This window comes from Manis pentadactyla, chromosome 9 (genome assembly GCF_030020395.1).
Source record: "Manis pentadactyla isolate mManPen7 chromosome 9, mManPen7.hap1, whole genome shotgun sequence".
In the NCBI taxonomy this organism is placed as follows: Eukaryota; Metazoa; Chordata; class Mammalia; order Pholidota; family Manidae; genus Manis; species Manis pentadactyla.
In genome coordinates this window covers 31,183,826-31,211,036 of record NC_080027.1, presented here as the reverse complement: position 1 = coordinate 31,211,036, position 27,211 = coordinate 31,183,826, and the positions used below count along the sequence as shown (strand labels likewise).

Genomic DNA, 27,211 nt, shown 5'->3' with positions numbered 1-27,211 from the left:
TCTGACTCCAGATTTTAAGGTCCTTCCACTTCTGACAAAATGATTTCTTTTCCAGTGAATCAATATGCTTTCCTAGAATGAATAAGACTTTAAAAGTATTATTTATTGGAGAATTAAAAATGTTTTCCAGTTGATGTGACATATATATATATATATATATATATATATATATATATATATATATTTATGTTCTAAAACAATGGTAAAACTGAGAAGTGAATGAATATGCATTGTTCTACTCATTAATCCCCTGACTGTGCCATGTTAATTAGTAAATCTCAATGATGGAGACAGAAGAACTAGGCCTTAATGCCTTATTTTCACTAGGTATGTTAACTCTTTAATTCTACTACAGAATAATTGAGGAATTTTTGTTGACTTTCATTTCATTAAGGGTGTTCTGGAGATCTAAAAGAGTTCATTCATTTCCAGACTTATTAGTAAAGGTTATGCTACCTAAGATTACTGCCTAGGACATCTGGAATTTATTTTGTAATAATAATATTTGTATTAATAATAAGAGAAATCCCAATGACTTCTGAAGAGTATATGGAACTAAGATAAAATAAATGTTCATCTTTTATCAAATCCCCAAGCACCCTTACAAATAATTCATCTTAAAATGATGTTAAAAGTAATGCTTATTACACTTTGGCCTCCTACTGTAATTTCTCCAGCCTTCTCTATAAGGCTGAATGAGGAATAAAATGACATTCTTTCTGCTTAGGACTGTTAGAGTGTCCTATGTCTCCCCATACCAATCAAGATAAAAGATTCTCTGCTTTCTCCACCACTTAACAGTTGATTTTAAACCTGAGCTTTATGGTTCATCAAAATTTTGCTAATTTATATCTAGTAAATTTCTTGCTATATTTGATGAGTTAATTTTTAAGACTAAGGAAAAATTAGGGGTTTCTAAAATCATATTAAAAGAAAGTACAACATAATACATTCTAGTTTCTAACTGTGTTATTTTTTCCACGTCACCCAAAAACCATTTCTGGGATGCAATCCTGGTACCAGTGAACAAGTGAGTTTTTCAACATCTCCCTGTGAAGGGTGATAACTTATTAAGGAAAGGTGAGAAAATGAGGAAGAAAATGCTTTATAAACCAAATTATCTCAGTATTCAAGCAGGGTCAGTTCTTAAGAATAAGGTAAGATTATTCTGATAGAAGACTTGAGACGTAAAGGGTTTTGCAGTAATCAATGAAATGAATAGAAAACAAAGTTGGCTGAATACAAATAAATGAAAAAATCAGTGTCAAGGGTCAAATTCATACCTAAATTTTTAAACCTCAACTCAAATGTCCTATCTTTCTTGTAAATTCTTACCCCATTTCTCTAGGTAATTAGTAGTCTGTGTCTCTAGAAATCTAAATAAATATTGTACAATTATCCATTAGATATCACAATTCATTTACAATAATTGTAACTTCCACTTCTACCCATGAAGAATTAGCCACTAGAGAAATTACTCTCCAATAAATAACTAGAAAACCAGACTATATTTATGAACCAATTACTTTCAGACATTTGGTAATAGATGAGCCTGTGATCTCTGAGAGGAAGGAAATAAATGAGATGAGCTTGACAACTGCCCCAGCTTACTGCGTGAAGGCAGTTTCCAGGAGAGATCAAGAAATACAGCGCCCCAAACAGAGCTTAGTTACTTTAATACATTGATAAGACAGAAACTGGAGCTTAGGGTAGCTGAGGCAGGTAGAATTTGCAGGGAGAATAGCAGAAAGAAAGAGGGAGAGCGGGAGGAAGGGGAGAAGGAGAGAGGGCTGTAACAGAGTGTGTGCAAGCACCCCAAAGATCTGAAAAGCAATCCCTCTCCCACCATGCCAATCCTCTGGCTGTATGATAACCTAGTTGTGCTCGGGTTTCATACTCCATGAGGTTGGGGAAAGAATCATTGGAAGGCAGTAGAATAAACAATTCCCAGAGCTCACATAAAACATTTTGCATTTTCTGGGAGTATTTCACATTTTCATCAGACAGAGTAAAGACACCTTGTATTATTTGGACATCAAGTCAAGGACTAAGAAGGCTAAATTAACCCTAGATTGAGGGTTGTCTCAGTGAAAAAAAAGATCAGAAGCGAGCCTCAACAGTATTAAAATGATTCCTTGTAACTTAGTATGCCAGAGGAAGTTCAATACTCTAAAAAAATACAGCAACCCCAGCAAACAGCACTGTTGAGTACACATGTCTAGCATCTAAAACAAAAACAAAAACAAATTGGCAGTCATGCAAAGAAGCAGGAAAATATGACCTACAATCAGGATAAAAAATTCATTGATAGAGCCAGAAATTATAGAAATGGTGGAATTAACAGATGAGAATATTTGAAAAGCTAATACAAAAATGTTATCCATACGTATCTATTTGACAGACCTGAAGCAGTTACTGTCTGCTGCTGAGGTTCCCTCTACAGAGACAAGAAAAAAGCGTCCCCCCGCTTTCTGTCTGTCTGAATTGTGGCAGCCCAGAATGAATAGGGAAATACAGGGGAGAGGAAATATGGAGAGAATTTTTGCAATTCAGAAATGACCTTGAGAGCAGTGAAAGAATCTGTTTTACTCCAAAGGACTTAAAATTTTGGTTGACAAGAGAAGTGTTAGGAAATTGTTCCCCTACTCCTTGCTGTTTGATTGATTCCACATTTTAAACCTGAAAGGTTAAAACTAATACAAAAGAAATGTTATCCATATAGTTAAGCATGTAGAGAAAAACCTGAACAGGATAAGAAAGATGAGGAAAAAAATACAATATATAAAGATAAAAAATAGACACCTGAAGTCAAAATACATTAGATGAAAGTAGCCATAGATTGAAAATGCTGCAGAAGGAGACAACCTTCAGTGAACTTGAAGACATAGTGATGGGAACTATTCAAAATGGAACATGGCGATTTGAAAAGACTGAATTTAATTTCTGGTTTATTAATAATCACATCATATGTAAATAGTCTAAACTTTACATTTAAAAAGCAGAGATTGATGAATCGGATAAAATAAAATTAACTATACGACACATCTATAAGTAACTGAAAGTAAATAAAAAGATACACTATAAACTTCCAGTAAACTGTGCATTTTTTAAGGCCATGGGCTAAATATAACAACGTGTATTTCTTATGCCCTGGTCAGTAGTACTACTCAGAATCTACTCAAAAGTATTTACTGAAAGAGGGATTATATTTAAAAATTTTTATCCCATAAGACATGCAAGGAAAATTCTAGGATAGCCTTGGTGAAATAATCACTTTTTCCAAATTTATAGGTTCATAAAAAGAGGTTTTATGAAAATTATTTTTAAAAAATCAAACTTCTATTTTAAGAGGCCATTGTATGCTTTGTGAGTATTTATTTCATGCTAATTTATTTACTTCACCTGGAAACTCCATAATTTGGATAATATTCTAAATCAGTTATTAGCAAGATTTTTCTGTAAAGGGCCAGAAGGGAAATATTTCAGTCTTTGAGAGCCATACAGTGTTTGTAGCAATGACTCAACTCTGCATTGTAGTATTATAGCAAAGTAGCCATAGATAATACCTAAATGAATGGAATGGCTGTGTTCAATAAAACCTTATTTACAAAACCAGTAGTAGGTCAGATTTGGTCCATTTACTACAGTTTGTTAAGTCCTATTTTAAGCACAGGATAACTGTTCAAAGTCTCTGTGGCTATGTGCTATCTATTCCTGGAATTGTGTATTTATCACTACTCTAGAAAGCTCTGATCAGAGCCAGTAGTAGATGCACATGTCTCTTTATTTATACTTACTCTGTATCACTTTTCATGGTTAACTCAAATAGAAAGACAACATCTCAGGCACACTGACAGGTAATTTACTACCTGTATCCAAGCTCTTCAATACTGTTTTGTGCTTTTATTGTATTGTCACAGCTTATGCAGCTAGTAACTTCGAAAACAATCCTAAACTACAAATCAAAGTGCTCACTGTCATCATTGTCAGCTCTCATTTTCAGAGGGATTGAAGGTTTGATCAATTATATTCAGGACATACATTAGAAATAATTTTCCCCATATGCTTTTCCAAATAACTTGTATCAGCTTTTGCTCAGCATGTCACAACTGCCTTTCTTACATTTTTAAAGCTTCTCATCATCTTACAATTACTAATAATAACAATGTATCCTATGTTTCTCATTACCTTATAATTACTACTAATAACAATGTATCTACATGACTTCTTTCTATGTAGACAGTCTTCTAAAATAATTACTTGACGTTCCAAGATAAATGGTCACTAAAAAGAGTACAGGGTCAAAACTGTCCACTATATCAAATAAATAAAATGAATTCTACTTAAGCATTCATTCAGGGATAATGGCACAACTCACAAAGGAAAATCATTCATTTGGTGTTAACAGGCTTAAGGTAAAGATTTGGAATTCAGGATTTAGATTCTGATTCTGTTAATTAGCCAAAGTATAACCCTAAACAAGTTATTTACCCTTTAAGAAATCATATTCTCATCTATTAAATATAAAAACAAGATATACCTCATTAGGAGTGATGCAAGATTAAATGAAATAATTCATGAAAAGCTTAGTACAGAGTTTCATAATGAAGCGTAATCATGAACATTCAATAAATTTTTAGTATGATTCTTGCTTCATGTGCTTGAAATACATGTTCAATAGTTAGAAATAGAAAAAAAATTATTATCTATAGTTTAGAACTCATGTCTTAACCATTTTTTTCTATCTCCAGAGTCTAGTATAAGTGTCTGATAACTCCTAGATACTCAAATATTGTTAAAGTTGAAATGAATTAATTCTCCACATATGGACAAGTTCTTCTACATTATGATGGCTTTGCCTTATCATTAAATAATTTATCATTTTCATTACCCAGGTGGATCATTTGAAATCTTCAACTTGATTCTCCCCAAAGTTTATATTTTTATCTTATAATATGGCAGGTGTTCTCTCTATATAGTTAGATAAATTTAGCTAAGTTTAGTTAAATACTCAAACCTGTGAGTTTAGGTATTGTTATTCTAACTTAGAAATGAGGAAAAAAAAAACAACAACAAAGGAGAGACAGAAAGAATTCTAGAGAGGTTGTCCCAGCCTCCACGCAGGAGAATTTGGCTGAAATTTAGGTTTGATATACTTGAGATTCATTTTATAAAAATACTCTACTGTTGTGTTTCTCATAAAAAGTATAGATTCCTATGAATTGTCAACAACCTCAACAAGAAGGGGAAGAAAAGTTTATATTTCTCATGCTTCTAAAACATCTCATTTGTTTGACCTCATGACAACACTCCGAGGCAGATAGGACAATTCTATCCCTCAGATAAGGAAACATAAGTTTAGAGAGATTAAGTAACTTGCCTAAGGTCATACATAGCCTTCCTACAGGGGAATAAAAAATATGCATATAAAGAACAGCTTCCTTTACTTTAGCCATTCTTTTGAAAACTGGCCCCTGAAATAAATTGGCTCTCTATTCAATCTCAGCCATTTAGCCAAGGCAATAAAGGGCTTCAAACCACAGCTACATCTGAAGCATTAAAAACATGCCTTTCCTGAATTGTATCGTGTCACATAGAAAATGCTATATAGAAGACCTGTATGAAACCCTGCACTGAGAAATCTCAGGGCCAGGTGCTCAAACAGTCTGAGGATCTTAAGAAAGGAAATGGACCATGTACTGAGTGTTTACTATGTGCCGGGTATATGTAGGTTCAGTAGATCTTCGCAACATGTGAGACAGTTTATCCCCTCACCTTACTTATAGGGGAATTGCAATTAAGCGAAGCTATCTAACTTACTCTAGGTCTCTCAGCTGATAAATGATAGTGCTAAGTTTTGAACCCACTAATATACCATAAACAAAATTTCAAATGGGCAATATGAGTAGCTATGGTAATGCTGAAGCAAAAGGATTTATACCTCATTCCCTCAAATAAAAGAACACAAACTCTTCCAGGAAAGAGTGAACTCCTCTTTCCTGACAGAATACACTTCATCTTATGCATGTTACCACCGTTTGATACACACAATCAATGGGCAGACTTTAATATTCAACAGTTTCACATATCTGAGCTGACTTTCACCTAGGTAATAGCAACAGAGGGTGGAGATGTATTTCTTCATCTTTATTAGGTACTTAGAAACCTTATAAAAACTTTAAGTGTTATTCATTTAAAAGAGAAAAATAAGCTGTGTGACTACCTCTTTATAATCCACCCTCTTGGAGGAACCTTCCCAGTTTCCCCAGATTAGAAATAAAGGAAGAAGCAAGGTAATAGTGGGAAGTTTGGAACCAGACAGAGAGGCAGACCCAAGTCTGAATCTTAATCACCTATTAGGTTTCTCATTATAGGTGCATTGGCGGTGTTCAAGGAATTATTGGTAAATTAAAATTACAGACAGTATGCCCCCGAGGCAGAATGAAGGAACCAAAACCCAAAGAAAATAATGGACTCTGACATAGCTAGGAAGTTCTAATGAAGGCTGCTTTAATCATACATCTGTGAGCAGGTCATGGAAAGAGATAAACAGGGGTCTCTTTTATGAAGGCTAGCTGATGGAGAAACGTGCCCACTGTACACTCAATCTTCACACTTTTCATTTTGGCTGTTCGACAAATTCATTTGCCCATTTCTATCTAAAGGACCAAAGTATATGGCTTAAATCAAAGGAGGTTAGTGAGGTAGGACTAATTAATTCTACTGTCCCTTACAGCCCTTCGTTTACGTCACTGAAAAGAAAAACATCATGTTGCCTTTATAATATGGCACTACTTTACTATTTGCAGATAAAAATTCCTCTACACCAAGAAGAAACAAAAAATGAAAAGACTGCATGCAGCATACAAAGTCTTTTAAATCAGCAGAGAAATCTTGCTTCTCTGTTGATGAAAACTGAATAATACTAAGATCAATTAATATTTTTTAAAAGTTTTTTAGTTGAACATGTTCTGCCAACATCCCTCTCAAAAAAAAAAAAAAAAGACTAAGCAATATTTATAATGAGCTTGACTGGTTATCTAAACATAAAAGTCATGATAGTCTCTATTAAAATTCTCTATTATTACGTAGAAAATTTTTGTAAATGTATTCTAAATTTATATGAGAAAGAATCTCTCCTCCATGATATATGAGGGAGACTTCTTCCATTTCCTTTAGGCTAGTCTCTGATTTCACAACAGTAAAAATAAACCCTGCTTCATGGAGAAAAAGAAGACCTTTTGAGAAATTATAGTATTCTCAAATGGCTTTATTTTAGAACGTTATAGAAAAAAGTCCATATTTTCTTGTCTTCTTGTTAGGTGGTAGATCTTTGATATTTATCTTCAAGGATTTTAGGAGGTAATCTGTATAAAATATATTTACATTTAAATTAATGTGATAAAATACAAATGGAAACAAACAGAAAGGGGGAAATTAATGACTTACATTAAGATTCATATTGTAAAAATGTTCATTGTAGTATTGTTTGATGGTCATCAGATTCAATCCAATTAGAATATTAAAAATTCAGTAAGTATCTTAAGTATGTTAGCAAATTCATAGCTTTACAACAGTAAAGTTTTATAATAAAGCTTTGTAATAACAATAAATAATATAATAATAAATCTTATGATAATAATAATAACATGATTTCAGTGTTGCTTTATATTTCACAAACTAATAATGCTGGACTATATATGCAGATTTAATTATACATAACAAAGAAAGACTTAAACTGGATCTCCTGAAAAGACCTAGTTGCTTGTAAAAAGCCATGATTATCTGGTATCACATGAAATTTGTATTTAATAACTAAAGCCAGAATGTGTAAATTAGCTTTCAGTGTTTTTGCCCAACACAGATCCAGAATTGTAGAAATCTAAAAATTACAGCTTTAACTTCCCATGAACTATCCTTGCATTGCTCCAATTTGTGGTTGCTTAGAAACATTATAGGCAAAGGGATTGATTCTTTCCAGATGCTACCAGTCAAACCACACTTTATGCTTCTAATTTAAGACTATTCTGTTTAATAGTGTTATAAATACAAGTTTCTCTAAACAGTCAGACACACAAATCAAGTTCTGTTAGTGATGCATCTTGGAAATCTATTCCTTATTAACATGTAAAAAGGCCTTCTCTGCGTTCCGCTTCCATGGCTTAACTGAAGGTAAACTTAGTGTTGAATGATTCATGCTCTTGCTCTCATTTACCTACAGGATTTAGTTCACTATTTTTCATCTAACTTTCTGACTCATTACTTTTGATAGCACTAAATCATTCATGTTCATTTATCAAATGCTTATGGAGAGCGCCACTTGGGCCTTTTCCTAATCAGTAATCTTACCGAATACTCAAAAATAGAGCAAAAGATGAAACCACAGAATTACTGGCCTATTTGCACAAATGACCTTAGTTAATAACTACAGATTCCATGTGGGTAGATACTTTAGAAAGAGAGCTGAAGGGAAGACAGAGACAGAAACAGAGACTGAGGCAACTGAGGCCTCCAAGGGAACTTTCATCAACTGTGAAGACACACAAAAGGCCAATGTATGCATGCATTCTGGCTTGTTGACTATTTGGATGATCTCAACAATATCATTTAATTTCTCTGAACTTTGTTTTTGCCAGTTAATAAACAGAACAAATTAAAACAACAATAAAAAGTAACCTATTAAGGTGTTTGTGGGGAAAAAATCTGAAATGATGAATGCAAGAAAAAGACCTTGCTTGTCAAATACTGCCACAAGTAAATGATGCTGAATTATCTACATTCAATAAATTTAAAAAGCATGTTTTTAGCTTTAGTTTCTTAGAGGTTGTTAATTATTTTTTTAAAAGTCCTTAAAATCCCCAAGTTCAGAAGTTCCTTACATAGCCTTCTGTCTTTCTGTAAAGTTTGAACAAAATTTGTATACTTTTCATTAAATCTCTATCAATTAAAATCAAAGATAACTATGGGCCTAATCTCACAATATGTATCTAAAATGGAAACACAAGGATGAGAATTTTCTTGTATCCGCACTGTAGATATTTACATCAAAAGATCCTTTGAGCTTCTTGATGCTTTACACATTTGTCCATATTCATTAGTTTTGCCTACTTTTTTCATAGACAGAAAAATAATCCTTTGTTCTAATGAAAGTCCACAAATGGAATCAAATCCTAAATGGATAGCTTAATGCTTCCCTTCTAAAGTTACTTGTTTTTGGGGGAGATTATCTCTAGGCCTCCCTCCCTCATAGTCCTTCCTGGATATTTTTCAGCTCCCTAACCCTCAACATGCCCAAAACCAAGCTCAGGGAACTTTTCCTTTAAACCTCTCTCCAACTCTTCTCCTTTATTCAATGCCAGTGTAATCTACCCAATTTAGTTATGTCAGATTAATTCTTGATTATTCCTCTCTATAATCCATGCTGTCCAACTGCTCCTCTAGTTTAATTGATTCTATGTTCTGAGTAATTCCTGAAATTATCACTTTTGTGGCATTCTTCCTACCACTACCTTGGCTCACGTCCCATTAACTCTGATAAAACCTTACAAACTCATCTTTCTGCCTACTATCCCTCCCTCACTGTCATCTTATTCCCCACAAAGTACAGATCTGGTAACTACATTAAACTACAAAAAAATCTTTGTTCGACACCTGTCAGCACTGGAGTTTGTAAGTCCACACCCACACTTCTTCTCATGGCACCCAATCCTACCCATTTTCACCCAATATTGCATGGTGTCTCACCCACTGCCATTCTCTCCCACACCCTGTACTCTAATCACACACAACTACCTATATCATCCCTGAACACTACATGCTGTTTTACAACTTCCTGTCTTTACAAATGTGCTTGAGTCACTAACTTAAATGCTATTCTCCATTTCTCCAGTTGGTAGACTAGTGATCACCTTTCAACACGGAACTCTCAAGTTACCTCCTGGGAAAAGCTCTTTCCAGGTCCCCCCGACAAAAGTATCCCCATACTTTTCAAGTCACATCTTCCATTATAACACTTTTCTTCACAGTGGACTATTGCTAACTGCTTCTGAGCATAATTCTCCGTAGAGATTGTGAGCTCCTTAAATGAAGGAGCTTATTAGTTTTACCTTATTAATCTTTTTATTTCTCAATACTTGGAACTATCACTCACACATGAGGTTGACATATGTGTGCTGAATGAATGAGTGAATGACTGCTATAATTATTAGGCTGTTTTTTTCCACCAATTATATATGCTATTTTTTGAAAAATCCATGTCCAACAACTTCCCACGAACCCAAGAGATACTCATCTAAAATGGATTGATTTTGTATTCTTGACAAGTGACAATGATGCTTGGCCTGATGACATGACCTGTTGTGTTAATCTCATCTTACAATAAACACTTTGCATTTAATTTTTTTACATCTTCTTCTGTCTTACATAAATATACAAGGCTTTTTCAATAAAGCATTAAAATAAAGAAGTTCTTTTATGTATATCTGTCTATAGGTTGGATATTACAATTTTTGTCACAGGTCTTCATCCTGTTTAATATCGAACTACAAGTTGCCTTTGGAAAAACTGGTGCAATAGTTTTTTTTCTTAATCATGGACTTAGCTATCCATACTATAAGTATTATACTAATAAGTATTGAGGTCAGCTCCTTGTTACCTAAATTATGTCTGCCCCTAGTTTCTCATTTATATAATGTATTTACCTTTCCATTAGAATACTCATATTTATTTTAGATTATTATACATAGTTTATGACCAGAATGTGCCCTTCTTGGTTGTTAAACACATTAATACAAATCCTTTCTTTGAAAATAAACTAATTAATTAAATCTGTTCAGTGACTTGCTTGTGATTATTTTCATAATTGCTATTTCATAGAAACTTGACCCATTTGCCTTTTAAATAAGCTTTTTGTACTAAGTTGATGTCTTCATTTTCTCTATATAAGATAATGATAAAATACAAGGTCAGGAAGAGAAACAGCTATATTAATGAATGTTTTTACAAAGTATTAATTCTAAGTTTGCTTAAAATACCATCAATCTTTTCCTTATAGGTTAAGAAATCCACTTCTATAAGCTTTAATTATCTCTCTCTCTCTCTCTCCCTTTAATTATTATTAGCATGACTTAAAAAATAAATCACTTTTTGACTGTTTTATTACCCATATTAATCCTTTGCTGGGTAAGGGAGATTAAGAATAGACTTGTTATTTATCTCAACCCAAATTCTATAGATGAAGGCAGGGGTTGGATGGGATTAAATATTAGGAAAAAAGGCTTAGGAAAATCATTATTGAAATGTAAGATCACATTGACCTTAAAGGATAAACAGGAATGATAAGGATAGCATAGGATTTAAAGGCCTGGGAAATTTAATTTTAACTGTTCATCTAATTAAGAACTACTCTTTTGTCAATATGAAGGTATTTGCTTTTATCCTAGAAAATGTCATGTCCAACAACTTTTCATGAACCTGAAATACTAATCTAAAATGGATTGATTTAGTTGGTATTCTTGATTATTTTCTATTTATATTCCCTCTTCTTAAAAGTAAAGTAAGTTGAGCATGCCATTATAAAAGACACAAACCTAAAACAAAATAAAACAAAATTCACTGGTGAACACTGGAGGCAAAAGGAGAACAACCATGCATTTGATCATTGGAAATAAAAATAAAAAATTAAGTATATTATATACAATTTATATAAATATACAATATACAATATATTTTATAAATACATATAAATATTATATATATTTATATAAATGATATGTCTACCTATATATTTTTAATGTATAAATAATCTGAATAGAAATTTCAGGAAATTCTCAGAAGCCATAAAAGAATCCAGAAATAGAACTAAAAATTAATGCCACTAGTTTCCCAGGGGATGTTGTCATTTCTAATTGCCTAAATAGTTACTTTTAATGAACACAAAGGGACTGGAGACTTACCCTGGGCTTGAACAACATGAAGAATCAGAACAAAGAGCTCTGTATAAAACTGAGGACCCAAGTCCTCATATCCTCAGTGAAAGGGTAGGAAAATATCTATCTAATTGTTATGGATTGAACATTTGTGTTTCCTCAAAATTCATATGTAGAACCTTAATCCTCTAAGTGCCTATATTTGGAAATGGGCCTTTAAGGAAGTAACTGAAGTTAAAGTGAGGTCATAAGGGTGGGATCTTGATCTGATAAGATTAGTGTCCTTGTAAGAGACACCAGAGGACTAACTCTCTCCCCACGCATATACACCAAGGCAACACCACGTGAGGCCACACAAAGGAAACAGCCCTCTAGAAACCAATAAGAAAGCTCTTTCCAAACACTGAATCTGATGACACTTTGGACTTCCCAGGCTCCAGAATTGTGAGAAAATAACTTTCTGTCATTTAAACCACCCAATCTGTGGCATTTTGTTATAGCAGCATGAGCAGACAAATATACCCACAAAAAGATGGTGAGGATGTTGTTCATCTTGGTTTTGACAGTGAATGAAAGAGGTAAAAGCAATCTTTCTTGAGAATTTGTAATCACAACGTTATTCTTTTTTCAGATTTGGGGTTCAAATTTATACTACCAATTTGGTCCAAAAATGCACCAGCAGAAGAGTGTAATTTAAGTGGTCCCCCAGGTATCTAGAAGAAAAGAAATATACATCCCTACTTTAGGAAATAATCTTCAACATAGGTCTCAAAGAATTCCCACAGATAAATCTCCAGAAAACATGAATTCAAAATTAGAGAAAACAATGAAATCAATCATAAAATTTTTAATCATGATTAAAATCATCTTCATGACTGAGAGTCACCACAGGAAAACAGTAGAATAAAATGCCACCAAACACTTTAAATTATGGGAGAAATAATATGCAAAAACTATGTTTCAATTTGTTCAAGGACATAAAAGAGAAAATCAAAGGTATGAAGAGACTACTAAAAATAGGAAGCAGCTCCAAACAAAGAAACAAAATTTCCAAAACAAAAAATATATAGCCATTTAAAATAAATCTTTAAAGTTGAAACAACAGATTAGACTCAGCTGAATAAAGGGTTAGGAAATGGAAAATAGAAATGTGAAAATTTCCCTAGAAAACAACATAGAGAATAAAAAGATGAAAAATGAGAAAAAGTTAAGAATAGAGAATAGAACAAAATGGTCCAGCATATAGAACAACAAGTAGCCAAAAAAAAAAAACATCTTTGAGAAAATTTAAAAAGAGGCAACATTGCTGGACAGACATAAACCCTCAGGCACACAGGCTGGTAAGCGTAACATGGGCTGACATTGAGACCTTTCTTTTTCCCTTACCTGAGCACTTCGTGTAAAACAGAATTTGTCAGACCATCCAAAGCTTTATGCTAGTACACTTCCAAAGAGTGTTCCAGTAAATGAGAAGAGGGAGAGAGGTGTTACTCCAAAACAAGTTATCTTGCATTTTCCAGAAATGACATACACAAGTCCACAGATCTAGGTAGCCCGCTAAGCCCCAATAGGATTTGTTAAAACAAACCAAACTTAGGCTCACCACAGTGAAGAACACCAAAAATAGAGAGTAGGTTTTAAGATCAGCTAGACAGAAAATATGGAGTACCTACAGAGTAACACAACTTAATAGGGAGTAAACTGGAAGCAATAAGAGAATGGAGTTATATCGTCAAGTTGCACAGAAAAAAAAAAAAACTAAAATTTTGTACCATGCAAATATATGTTAGGAGAAAGGAAAAAAAGAAAAAAGAAATGTAAAAACTTTTTAGACAAACAAGTTAGAAATTTATGACCAGCAGTCCCTTACTAAAAACTTAAAAAAATATGTTCAAGAAAGACTGGAAGTAATCAAAAAGGAAAGGTAAAAAAGAGAACAAACTAGTAAAAACAGAAAATAAATATAGTAGCAAAGATCAACAAAACCAAATTTAGTTTTTTCAAAACAAATACAACTGAAAAAATTCTGGAAAGATCTCTCAAGGAGAAGGAAAATACTGGAACACCACTTTGAATAATTTCAGGGACCACACTCCTATCATGTTCTATATAAATAATGTATCCTGGGATTTTGATTCTGGGAATCTGATTCATACAGGATAATACAATGTTATGGTGTCCTTTAATGTTATAAGGAAGGTCTAAATACTGGAAAATGAACAAACAAATAATACTAGGAAGGAAATGGGAGATATAACTATAGATGTAGCAGAAAATTTAAAAGGATAATAAAATATTACTTTGAAAAAGTTTCTCCCAATAAATATGGAAATCTAAAAGAAATGGACAAATTTCTTGAAAATCATAATTTATCAAACTTGGCTCAAAAAGAAATAGAAAGCCAGAATAATCCCATAGCTCTTAAGGATAGTGAATACAAAATGGAAAAAATTTTCCTTTGAGGAAAACACTTGGCTTAGACAGTTTTAAGTTTGTTTTATCAACCAATAAAGAGGTTGGAAATTTCAAACATATAGGAACTCTTGTACAGATAAGAAAAATATTACCAACTCAATTTTGAGACTAATACAGACTAAAATTATGCAATCTCACTGTAATCATAGATGCAAAAATTCTTATCAAATCCTGGCTGTATATATATTTCTGCATTTTAATCAATAAATTCATCATGACTAAATGTATTCAAGAAATCCAAATTGAGTTTAACATTAGAAAATTTATTATTGTGATTCAAACCATTAATCTTTTTTTTCTTAAAGTATCATTGACATACAATCTTATGTTGGTTTCAAATATACAACACAGTGGTTCAACAGTTACCCATATTATTAAATCCTCAGCCCCTCTAGTGTGGTCACTATCTATCAATGTTACAGAACCATTAATTCTACTCTCTGTGCTGTACTACCATCCCTGTGACCAACCTACATTTTGATTGTGAATTATTGTGCCCCTTAATCCCCTTCCTTTTTCGTCCTCCCCCCAAACCCTCCCCAGCCCCTCCCCTTTCATAACCACTAGTCCCTTGTCAGTATCTATGAGTCTACTGCTATTTTGTTCCTTCTGTTTCACTTTCTTTTTAATACTCCATACATAAGTGAAATCATTAGCTATTTGTCTTTCTCTGCCTGGCTTATTTCACTGAGCATAATACCCTCTATATCCATCCATGTTGTTGCAAATTGGAGGATTTCTTTTCTTTTTATGGCTGAATAATATTCCAATATGTACCTCATCTTCTTTATCCATTAATCTATTGATGGACACTTAGGTTGCTTCCATATCTTGGCTATTGCAAATAGTGCAGTGATAAACATAGTGGTGCATACATCTTTTCAAATCAGGGACCTTGTTTTCTTTGGGTAAATTTCTAAGAGTGGAATTACTGGGTCAAATGGTATTTCTAATTTTAGTTTTTTGAGGAACCTCCATATTATTTCCACAACAGTTGCACCAATTTGCAGCCCCACCAACAGTGTAAGAAGGCTCCTATTTCTCCGCATCCTTGCCAGCATTTTGAACCCATTAATACTAAGATAAGTTTATACTTCATGACAATTAGTGATGATAAAATACTATGTAACATCTGAACAGAATGTCTGACAGCTGATAGAAGCTCAATAAATATTATTTTCCTCCTCCTTTCTAAAAGTTAATGAACCAGTGTATCATTTTCTTTGGTTATAAACAACCAATCTGACAAACTTAATCAGAAATAAATTTATTGGAAGGACGTGGGAAAACTCACAAGGTGAAAGAAGCAGACATGGAAAAGGCTGCTGCTGCTGAAGTGATGAAACTCCCAACAGAATTTAAATTGTCCGTCTGCCTCGTGCGAGGGGGAGCATCTGGCAGAAGGGACAGGTTATAGCCTCTGGGGTTCCTTTAGCTCTGGTATGCATCTTGATTTATAATCACATCAAAATTCCCCTCAGTGGTAGAGAGGTGACTCCCCCAGAAGAAAATGGAGTATAATTAGGAAGAAAAAAATGAATGGTGGGCTGACAAAAAGTCAAGAAATATCCACTCCAACATGTTTAGCTAGCAGTCCTGATACGGAGCTAACAGGTTTGCACAAATCAGTTTTTCTGTCAGAAATGAGTTTAACCCTCCCTAATCTCATTCATTCTTACGATATAAATTTATTTATAAGGATACCATTTCTCTCTCCTCAAACTAGACCTTTCTCAGTGCCTAGGGATACAGGTGAAACCACCAGACAGCTCTCATCAAAATCCTCTTAGACACAGTCAAATAGGTATCAGACCAGTCTCTGATAATAGGAATATTTTTCCAGCTGTCTCCCAATCCAGTGCCCGAGCATAATCTTTACTTATTGCTAACGACAAAATGATCTAAGAATATACCCTCACTTTAAAATTGGACTGAAGTAAATGTAATAGAGGCTCCTCTCAAACAGGACATTTAATGATAAAGTGTTATGAAGCTTCCAGCTTTTCTCTACTCACTCACGGTAGGGCTTGATTATCTATTGTAGGTCCTGCACCTGTCTATGGGTGAGAGAATTCATCCAACAGATTTGTTTTATCGTAGCCATTTGCTATTAAAGACCAAGCTGACTTTATAAAAGGGATTTAGCACAGTTACAGAAGCATCAGTGACCTTCAGTTATGACACCATTGAAAATTGTCACATGGCTTTAAATATACACATAAAAATACCCATAACCTCGCTCTTACTAATAACCCATATACTGTGACTGCATCTCTTAATATTTCCCAAATCCCGATGCTACTCTACTGCCCAAGTTGTCTGCCATATGACACTAGGGATATACATATATATACACATATATATATTATATATGGATACACACACACACACACACACACACACACATATATATATATATAACATCTCATCATTTGTTTCCAGGCTTCTTATCTTGGCCTCCTATTTGTCCTACACATTGCTGCCACAGTAGCATTTACACCATGGACCTCTGACCATGGTACTTCCTGCCTGGTATTCAACTGGTATTCACGCATTTTTCCCCTTTGTTTTTGGTGTACTCCTTAATTCACAAAACAAGACCCTTTGTGATTTGTCCCTGATCCTCCTGTCCAAACCACCTTCATTGTCAAACACATTGGCAAAACTGTTCTCTAAACTAGCTCTGTTTTCCTATTTCTTATCTACATGGCAAACATCACATTTCATCATCATGCCCACTTTCCCTGAGAAGCTTTCCTAACTTTTCACATGGATTTTCTTCAGCTTTGATAAACTCAAGCTAAGATGACCCCCAATAGTTTCTGCCCCCCAGTGTAACAACCTCCCCCTAGGTTCAGGCAGGAGCAGTGGTGACTACTGTCTAATAGACACAAAGGTGATGGGATGTCACTCTCTTGATCAGGTTACATTAAATGACAAAGATGATAGGATAGTATCACCATAACTTCCTTACATTGTGTAAGTCTGTCTTAGAAGGCTACAGGGACAGAGAGAGAGATCATCATGTTGGCCTTGATGACTGTTATAAACTACCACTGGAGGGGGCTACACGGCAGGGGCCTATGGGTGGTCTCTAATACCTGAGGTGGCCTCCAACTACAGCCAATGAGAAGCTGGCTTCCTCAGTCACACAACCACAAGGAAATATACATTTGTCCAACAACCTGAGGAGTCTTGGAATTGGATCTTTCCCCAGCTGAGCCTCTGATGAGACTGCAGCCCTGAATGACACCTGGATTGCAGCCAATGAGAGCCTAAAGCAGAGAATCTTGCTAAGCTGGGCTTGAGCTCTTGACCAATAGAAACTATGAGGTAATAAAGATTCAGTGTTTTAAGCTACTAAATTTGTGTTATTATACAGCATAGAAAATTAATACATTAGCAATTCAGGATACTTTCATTGGAGTCCTACTGCACTTCTCACATACCCCCATCAGGAGAGTTAAATTTCTCTACTCAAATGCATTATTCTCATATATACATATATAATTGTATGTAAAATTAAGAGCACTTACTGTATCTTTTTAATTTTTCATCTCTAGCATCTAGCATTGAATATACTCAATGACTCTTCATTATAACAAATAAATAAAAGGACATAAGTAAAAGTGTAAAACTAGAAGAGTATTAGATAAAGCATTGAAAACATTTTGCCATCAGGCATACTGTTTCCTTACAATTCCAACAGTCTGTCAATCTGCATCTTAAAAACTACATATGGAAAAATTGAATAGGGCTATTATTTATTAGTTCCTATTATGTACTTGGTTCTGACCTAATAGACTTGGAAAATGCAGTTGAAATAATTTTTTATAATTTTATAATTTTTGTGCTTTGAATGAGCTACATGCAAGCAGCACTATTTGAATCTGTAACTCTGGGTAAATATTGTCAAAAGTAGTTAGGATTGTAAGCTTTGAAAAATTAAGCAAGCTCTTCTATAGGTGGTTAAACTGAGACTTCTAGAAGGATAATAAAAGGAATACTGGATTATCAGAGGATTATCTCTGAGGTCCTTTCCAGTTCTAAGATTCCAGGATATTTAAAATTACAATATAAAAATCATTATTTTGTGGTAAGCAAAAGAATTATAGTCAATGACAGAGTATCTATAGTACAGAAAAAATCAGAAAACTGAGTCCTAAATGTATTCTTAGGGGCCTTGGATAACTATATCTCTTTTAATAATGTGCCTGTAAATCCTAACATCCATAGCCCTAGTGGAAGTTTTAAGGAACTAGGTGATTTTTTAGTTCTGTATGTGTTGTGATGACTCCAGAAGCCACCAGGTGGCAGAGTGCTGGCACAGTGTTTCTAATTCACAAAACTTCAAAACAGGAATTTTGTTATACATTCAAAGGCAGCTTTAATTGAGACTTTGGATTTTTCCATCTGTTTCCATTGTGCCAGGTGCAGGATTGGATGGAGGAACTGAGATGTATATTTGGAGGCTCTTGGAAAGGGAGACGACAGGATATAAAATCATGTATATTTAAAGAAAAACTATTCATGGATACAACTCCCAATTTGCATGTGACCCCAAAATTATCACAATCCATCCTCATCATTGCCTTCTCCAATTATGCCTGTAACATTCACCCTCCCACACATATAAACGGGTACAGATTCACAAATACAAAGTGCCCATTCAGATCCCTAAATAATCCAAAGCAAAAATACATATATATACACATACACTTATATACACACACACATAGATACATACACACACATACACACACATATATAATATTTAATCTCTTAATAGAGTTTTAAATATCAAAGATGAATACCCTTGTGTTTATTCCTCTACATTGCCACAAATTGCCTCTACATAGGTTGCAGCCACAAATGAATGTTGCAGTGTTATGACAGGGATGGAAGCTTTTCCTCATTCTTTAAAATCAAGCTCTTAGAGATATCTATTATGTGACACACTCCACTAAAGTCATTTATTTTCTTCTGAAAAATGGATTCTTCTCTTGGATTCATTAACTCTCTGTCTCTGAACTGGCACTCTTTGTATCTGAACAAGTTTCTTCTTTTTAAATATATCTAGAACACGTCTATGTCATAATAAATAAACTAAACAGTATGCAGAAGGTATGTGGTGCCTTTTTTTGAAAACCAGTAGACTCTAAGTCTGAGAGAATGAGGACTATGCTGTAGTAACCATTGTACTTCCAAAGCCTAGACAGTGCCTGGCACTTACTAGACAGTCAAAAAATATTGATCAAATAACAAACCTTATATGTATACTTATCAAACTGAAAAGATTTTGTACCTTGAAAGAATGGAGAGCCTACAATCATGACTTGTAGGTAGTAGTTGCTCAGTAAATGTTAGTTGCATTAACTAGGTTAGTTAATTAAATTTAATTTTAAAAGTTGAATGAACAGATTTCTTTAGCCCTAAAAATTTGTGTTTCCTATTAAATAAATTGATATAGAAGCTCAATGAATTAAGACGCATTTATTTTTACTGAGCAATCCTTGAGTTTGTTACTATGAGTAACCCCCAAGAAATTCAATGCCTACTCCCAAGGAGTTAATGTGGCAGAAATAGAACATATGTGGAAATAAGCAATTAAGTCATAGTAGCACATTGCTTTAACCAATCTAGGGGTTATTGTACATGTAAAATATGTAAATATATGTATATTTCCATACAAACCATCTACAGAAAAAAAGCTTGTATCTCCCAGGCCAACCCATTCTTCTTTAACTCCTGACACTCTTCTAAGAATTTAAACTGTTTTCACTTTAAATTCTTTTCTAGGTTATCTCTGAACTGCACAGACACACATACATCTACTTCTAATTTTTGATTTGTCAGTTTTAATATCTTTTGATTTCCTTGAAAGATGAGGATTTAAGCCACTTACCCTACTCTCCTACTCCCGTTTCCTGTTTAGATGTTTGATATAGTATTATTTTAGCCCTTTGATCAATTATCTCTGTAACTGTAAATAATTTCTTTAAAATCTATTTATTATTTCATCACTTTTCAATAGACTTTCTCAACTCCATGCTTTGTAAGATGTCAATATGAGCCACTATTCTTCCTTCAGCATCCTCTCTTCTGTCAGCCTAATTTCTACATTTTCAAGATGGCTGATATTTATATTTTGTCATGTAACCATTACAATGCCCTCTATAATTTGTGATAGGTTATCTCTAAAACTGAAAATCAACAAATGGCTTTCATATTGCAATTATTGTGTAAATTACTGTCCAGTGCCAAGTCAGGTAATATGTTACCTATTTATATGTATTTTGTCTTGTTTTGTTTCTCTACAGATCCAATGTCATGAGTTTTGCATCACTCCTGTCTCATGCCATTAGAAATATATTTAAACTATTCTCATACTTGAAGGGTAGTTCTAGACTTGTAGGGCAAGAAAAATTTCCCTCAGAATTGTGAAAGCATTGCTCTATAATCCTTTGCATAGTGGAGCTCACTGAATATTAGGTGAATTAACAACAGCCCAGAATCTTCTTTGCTCTTTCAGAAGTTAATTTTTATTTCTGACATTTGATCCACCAATGGTAATTCTATGTCTCTGAAATAGTAGATATTAAAATTGGACATTAGCATAATCAATTTGAGTGGTGCAGGGTATGGGAGAGGGCACCATATCTATGTCTAAATTCAGTTGACTCTTTAAACTACCAGGGAAGATTTGTCTGGTTATTACTTCACATCTGAAAGTAAAAAGAAGATTGAAAAATCATGAATGGACTTTTCCCAAGTGAATTTAAATTGATGTTAACACTCAAGAGTACCGGTCATTTTATGCAAATTGATTAGCTTTTTTAAATTAATAAGTTCCTTAAAACAATCTGTTCTGTACAATATAAGTACAGAGAAGGTCCAGATGGAGCTTTAATCTGAGGAGGGGAAGGGAAGATGAAGGACTAAAAACCAACATGCTCTTTAAACTGTAGTTATTTTGAAGGAAAAGATACTATATAGAATATAAATTATCTACAGTGAGAACTAAAAATTTTACAAAACATCAGATTTTATTGTAACATCAATAGTGAAAATGTAATTACAGGGAAATGGTTATATATAAGGCCATCACCAGAATATATAATTTATTTAAAAAATTTGACACTATATCATCTTTCAATTAGAATAAATTCTAAGCTATTCCAAGTTTAATTCAATAAAAACTTATTGATAAAAAATAATTCAGAAAAATTATGAATTATTCTGTGAGCCTCTTTTGAATACCAGACAGTGTACTTGAAAACTTCACATACTGTCTTTATTGGAACCTCATAACCAGTTTGTGGACTGCAAAATGATCTTTATTTTACAAATCTAGGAGCTAAGTCTTAACTCATAAATCCTAAGTGCCTGAAGTTCACAGGTAGCAAGAGTTAGGAGCCCAAAGCTTCTTATTGTTAATCTCCATGCTTTCTGTGCTTATCACATTGCCTTTAACTCTCTGCCATCCCATATGAACACTCACAGGTTTGCCAAAATATATTCCCATGATGGAACCTTAAATTTCTAGCTCTTCTCTCTTCCAAGAAAGCTAAATCACTTTGAATATATGATTAAATGAACCTCATAACATCTATATCAGTTCACATATGATCTCCAATCCAACTTGAGAATCGCCAGTCTTGCCTAGCTAAAGCTGATAGGCACCGCTTTAATCACATACCTATACTGACTCATTTAATCCTCCTAACTGCCTTCTTGCTGTATCCATTTTACAAGTACAATTATACTTTCTTCAGCTCTCATATAGGAAGCTGATTATATTGCACCATGCATCTATTTTATTATTCAGACAACTGAAATCATCGGAGAACGATTAAACGGAATAAATATATCCATATAATAATTTCACTCGCTATGATAAGTGGAACCAAGTAGCCTAAGCAACAGTCAATGTCTAAGACTGAAAAATACCAAACCAGCCACAGAACATTCAAGTCAGCTGATATATAGAGAAGATGTGGCTTTAAAAATACAAGCAATTGTTAATCATGGTAAGAATTTAGCACAGGTATATCAGAGAACATACAGTTTAGTTTACTTCCCTTAAGATCATAATATTAGGAATTATTTTTGATGTTGCACTTTAACTTTAGGTACTGAATATAAATTCAATAATCTAATAGATCTGATAGTCTCCATTTAACATTATAAATGTTAAATAGCTAATATTATTAATATTAAAAGTAAAATGCACACTATAAATATCATATAGCTAATGCTATATAACATAGAGTTTAAAATTTTTAATTGTTCAAATAACATAAACATAAAAAGTGGGTGAGAAATGTAAAAGAAAAAGGAGCATATTATGAACGATCCTATCATGACTACCTTTTTGCAATTTCCTTCAAGGTAAAACCTATTATAATAATTCTATTCCTATAAAAACAAAAAAAAAAATGAACAAAACAGCAGTAGACTCATAGACACTAAGAAGTGACTGGTGGTTACCACGGGGGAGAGCTTGGGGTGGGTGGGTAGGGAGGGTGAGAGGGAAAAAGGGGCACAAAAATTCTCAATCATAATATGTTTGCCACAGGGATGGCAGTACAGCATGGGCAATATGGCCAATGAATTTGTAACATCTTCCTATGTTGACAGATAGTAACTGCACTAGTGGGGGTGAGGATTTAATAATATGGGTAACTGTCATATTACTACATTGTATACTTGAAACCAATATAAGATTATATATCAACAATACATCACTTCAATTAAAAAAATGGAAATAAGATAATAATTCCATTCCTCATTCTGAAATATCAATTCGTTTTTCAACTATTTTTTCATTTGCATTTTCCCTTTTTTTTTTCTATAGTATACATACATACATAACTTGAGTCTGGGATGTTTTCTACTTGTTTTTTTTTTTAACTTAATAATTCAACCGAGATTGAAAACATATACTGACTTAACACAAAGCATTTCATTCCATTTGCTCTGAACTTTGACTTCTTTAGATTCTTTCACTTTAAATACCATTAGAATTTAGTATAATTAATTAATATATTCATGTAAGAAAGGTAAATATGAACACCAATAGCTTTTTGAAATTATAGTGCTTACTTTTTCAAGCCCTAACCTTTGCTATGTTTCTTTTTTAAAACAGTCATTTTGCTATTTAACTATGAATCTGATGATCATCTTTTTCCTACAAACTGCCATTACCTTTCAAAGCATTTAGCATAAGAATAAAGTGTGAAAGTTTCCAAATGTAAGAACTGGGGTTTTGATTAAGCATCACCAGTATGGGCATCAAAAGAAAAATTACCACAACTATAATTAAAATCTCATTAACAGCATCTTAATCCTGACAATACTGTGGTGGTCACTTTCTGGAACCCATTCCAGAATTGAAGAGTTTCCTTGTGAGCCTAAGATTTCATTGTCAACTTAAAATTAAAATATCTCACTTGTTTCTTGGAGTTGATGCAAGGGCCTTCAGCAATTCCTCACTATTACTACAACAAGGGGAAAAAAAAAGTCTAATCTCAATTTCACAAATTTACATAAAATATTTTGGAGTTTTTGTGTTACAGTCCACTACCAATCAGCCCTTTCAGCTAAGAAAGATGGAAAAAGAAATTTGTGATTCCCACGCCTCTTATAGCCAGTACTCCTAGATGTCTTCATTTGATCCCATCTTGGAAATGAGAACCCAGATACTCCTGACTCCCAGCTCTCCACCAGAAACAGCTGTGAGTCAGAAAAATAGTTTACTCTCACAACCTGCATTTTGCCTATTGGTCCATTCACATCACACTTTTCTTTCCTGCCATGGCCAAACACTGTATCATAAATACGATCATGAATTGGGCACGTACCATGAAAAACAGCCTTGCTGGCAAATATATCTTTGATTTATCCTACAGAGATACAGAATCCTAATACTAACAGGACCTGGGAAAGGAGTACCATAAATGTAGTTTACATGGCCATGTAATTAATTACTAAGAGGCTATAGATCCTATCACATAAACTAAACTAAATCTTTATAAACCATCAACTCAAATCACATATCCAAAGAAGATCACATCTCTTCCATTTCTAGTATTTTCCAAGTTGTCTACAGAGGCAAAACTAAAAGTTGGTCTAATAACAAGATAGCACCCACTGTTCTTTGAGTTGCTCTGTGTGTGTGTGTGTGTGTGTGTGTGTGTGTGTGTGTGTGTGTTTAGTGGCATAGGGAGGGTGAAGGGGGCTACTTTCCTAGGAGTTCAGAAATGGGAAATAGGGTTGCTATTTCATTTTAAATTTATATCTACCTAATTTATTTATGTTGAAAATTTATGCAGCATAGATTGCAACTATTTCAATGCTCAGTGTTTCCAGAAAAGGGTTTAGAAGAACCCATTCCTAACTACTAGAAAAAAAGCATAAAAGGAAAGAAAACCTCACAGCAAAGGAGTGTGTGGCATGAGGTAAGAAAGAAAGGAGACAGAAGTAGTTGAACAATAAAAAGCGGAGTTAAGAATTGGGAGTAGAAGCACACAGAAACCATTCGTTTTGTTATTACAGAAATCATTATTAACAATCATAATACATAAAGTCATTCTTGCTACTGCTTAAATGTATAGCTCTGTTTATGCTGACAACATAAAAAGTCCTAGATACCACTTTTAGACTCTCGGGGAGTCTGCTTTTCTCCCTGAAATAATTTAGTGGAGAGGAAGAGGCAGAGTTTGTTTGAGCCTACGAAAGGGGTGCACTTTCATTTAGACTAGGCTGCTGCTTCTAAAAGCCTTCATGAAAGGATAAATCAGCCCCCTTCTTACATTTCATTTTCTGTCAAATATGAGAGAGTATGATGGGCACCTCTATAGCTAAAGCTGCTGGAAGGATTAGTTTGATAAGAACCTGCTAACATTTATGAGGTTTCCTCAGCAAAGCCCAATACAAATATCATTTCATTTGTATATTATTTCTTTGTGTCACTTAAAGTTTGTAACCTGATTATATGTTAAATGAGATTTCGGGACTGTCTACTTTGCTCAGTTTTGTAAAGCATAAACAAAAGCAAAATTATTAGCAAGAGACTGAGAGACCGGCTTTGGTTTTAGTCCTCTTCTTCATTTTAACCTCCACAAAAAAACCCTATGCCAAATCAGTAACAAAATGCTGACTTCAGACTTTTGATACATGTAATATAAATGAAAATATATTACATAATATGTATTGTTTTACATTCATTGTGTCTTTCATATTTTCTGGCCCTTAGTGAGTTTTGTTCACACTGGAACAAAATTTAAAGAAATTTATAATTGATTTATATTCCTAGCCCTTGCAGTTTAAGCATGGCAATATCTTGTTTTCATTTTTCATCTCTTGAAAGTTTCCAAGACAACATTATCTCCCAGAATAATTTCACACATTTTCTTCATTTAAACCAATTTAAATCAACGTGAAAGAAATCCAACATTATAAAATACTTCTCTCTTTTTTGAATAAATAAACATATAGTCTTTGTCAACATAAATAAAACTCTAGTTCATAATTCCTCTTACAGAAATGCGGCGAGCTCTTGAAAGAACATCATATTCAACCCATGAACATTTAAAAATGTGTACGATTATGTATAAGCTCACTTTGAATTCATGAGCTAACAACATGCAAATAGTCATGTCTTGGTTAAAAATGCTAAAAACAGCTATTTCAACTTGATTATAAGTTAGCGGTATCATTTAAGTATAGATGCTCAATATGAATATTCAGTATGATGCATTGTTTTTAATATTGCCTTAAGTGGTACAATCATCCTTAGATGCCATATATACTATTGCATAATCCATCCCATTACAAAGGAATACTTCCCTAGTTGTTTAACTGAGAATTATATGAGCTACTTTCCTGAATCCTTAACATCTAATTTTTGACTAATCAGCACCCTAAGAAGGATTAACCTTAAAACCAAGTTGTTAGAGAAAAAAAAATCAAGGAATTCTATGGTAATACAACTTAGTGAATCATGAATTCTTCCTGATAGAGTCAACCAGCCAGCAATTATTTTTTGCATGTAAACTATACAGAAGAAACTGTTTTGTTGTATGAATTAAAATAGCTGCCACCACGTATTGCATATCTGCTCTGTGCCAATCACTATACTGGTAACTATCTTCTATATGTTAGTGTGGGCAGGCTTGATGCCAGGCTAGAAAATCTAGAACTGATCCTGTAGACAGTTGGCAACCTTTAAAGAATTTTTTAGGGGGTTAGGGGAAAAAATGCATGCATTTTGAGAACATTTAAGAGACCTCAAGGTTAGCAGCAAGGGGACTACCAGATGGTAAATGGGAAGGGCCTAAACTCAGGCATAGCTGATAGAATGAGAGGCCAGGTTGGAGACCCAGTTGGAGAAGAATTGGGATAAGTGAGAGGGTTTGATGAATACCTAATCTTGGAGACTGTGAGAAGTTAAGGCTAAAGCTGAAATTCCACTTTGAGGAATTTATTTCATAAATATATTTGTACACATGTGAAGTGCCAGGTTTGTATTAGGAAACATGAGGTGATGCTGTAGTAACCATGAACTCTCAGGGCCTAACATGATGGTAGTTTATTTCTCAGGCACAGCACAGTCTGATGCTAACGGGGCAGCTCTCCTTGGTCTTGTAACCGTACCATCTAGAGCATGTGGTTTCCAAGGGGTCCTTACAGCAGAACAACACATTGAAGCGTTGCACAGAATGATTTTAAGGTCCAGGCCTGAAAATGGATTATATTAATTCTACCCTTATTTCGTTGACTATAACCCAGATCCAGATCCTCATCCT

The 27,211-nt window shown here is 33.9% G+C and overlaps 1 protein-coding gene and 1 non-coding gene across 11 annotated transcripts in view; one reads left to right on the top strand and one right to left on the bottom strand.

The window, feature by feature from the left end:
- The window catches only part of DLG2 (discs large MAGUK scaffold protein 2), a 1,919,888-nt gene that overhangs the window by 749,194 nt on the left and 1,143,483 nt on the right, over nucleotides 1-27,211 (bottom strand). The window lies entirely within an intron of this gene.
- LOC118917564 (small nucleolar RNA SNORA31) lies at nucleotides 2,385-2,519 on the top strand. The gene has a single exon (XR_005026844.1). It is a non-coding gene; the product is annotated as a small nucleolar RNA SNORA31 (small nucleolar RNA).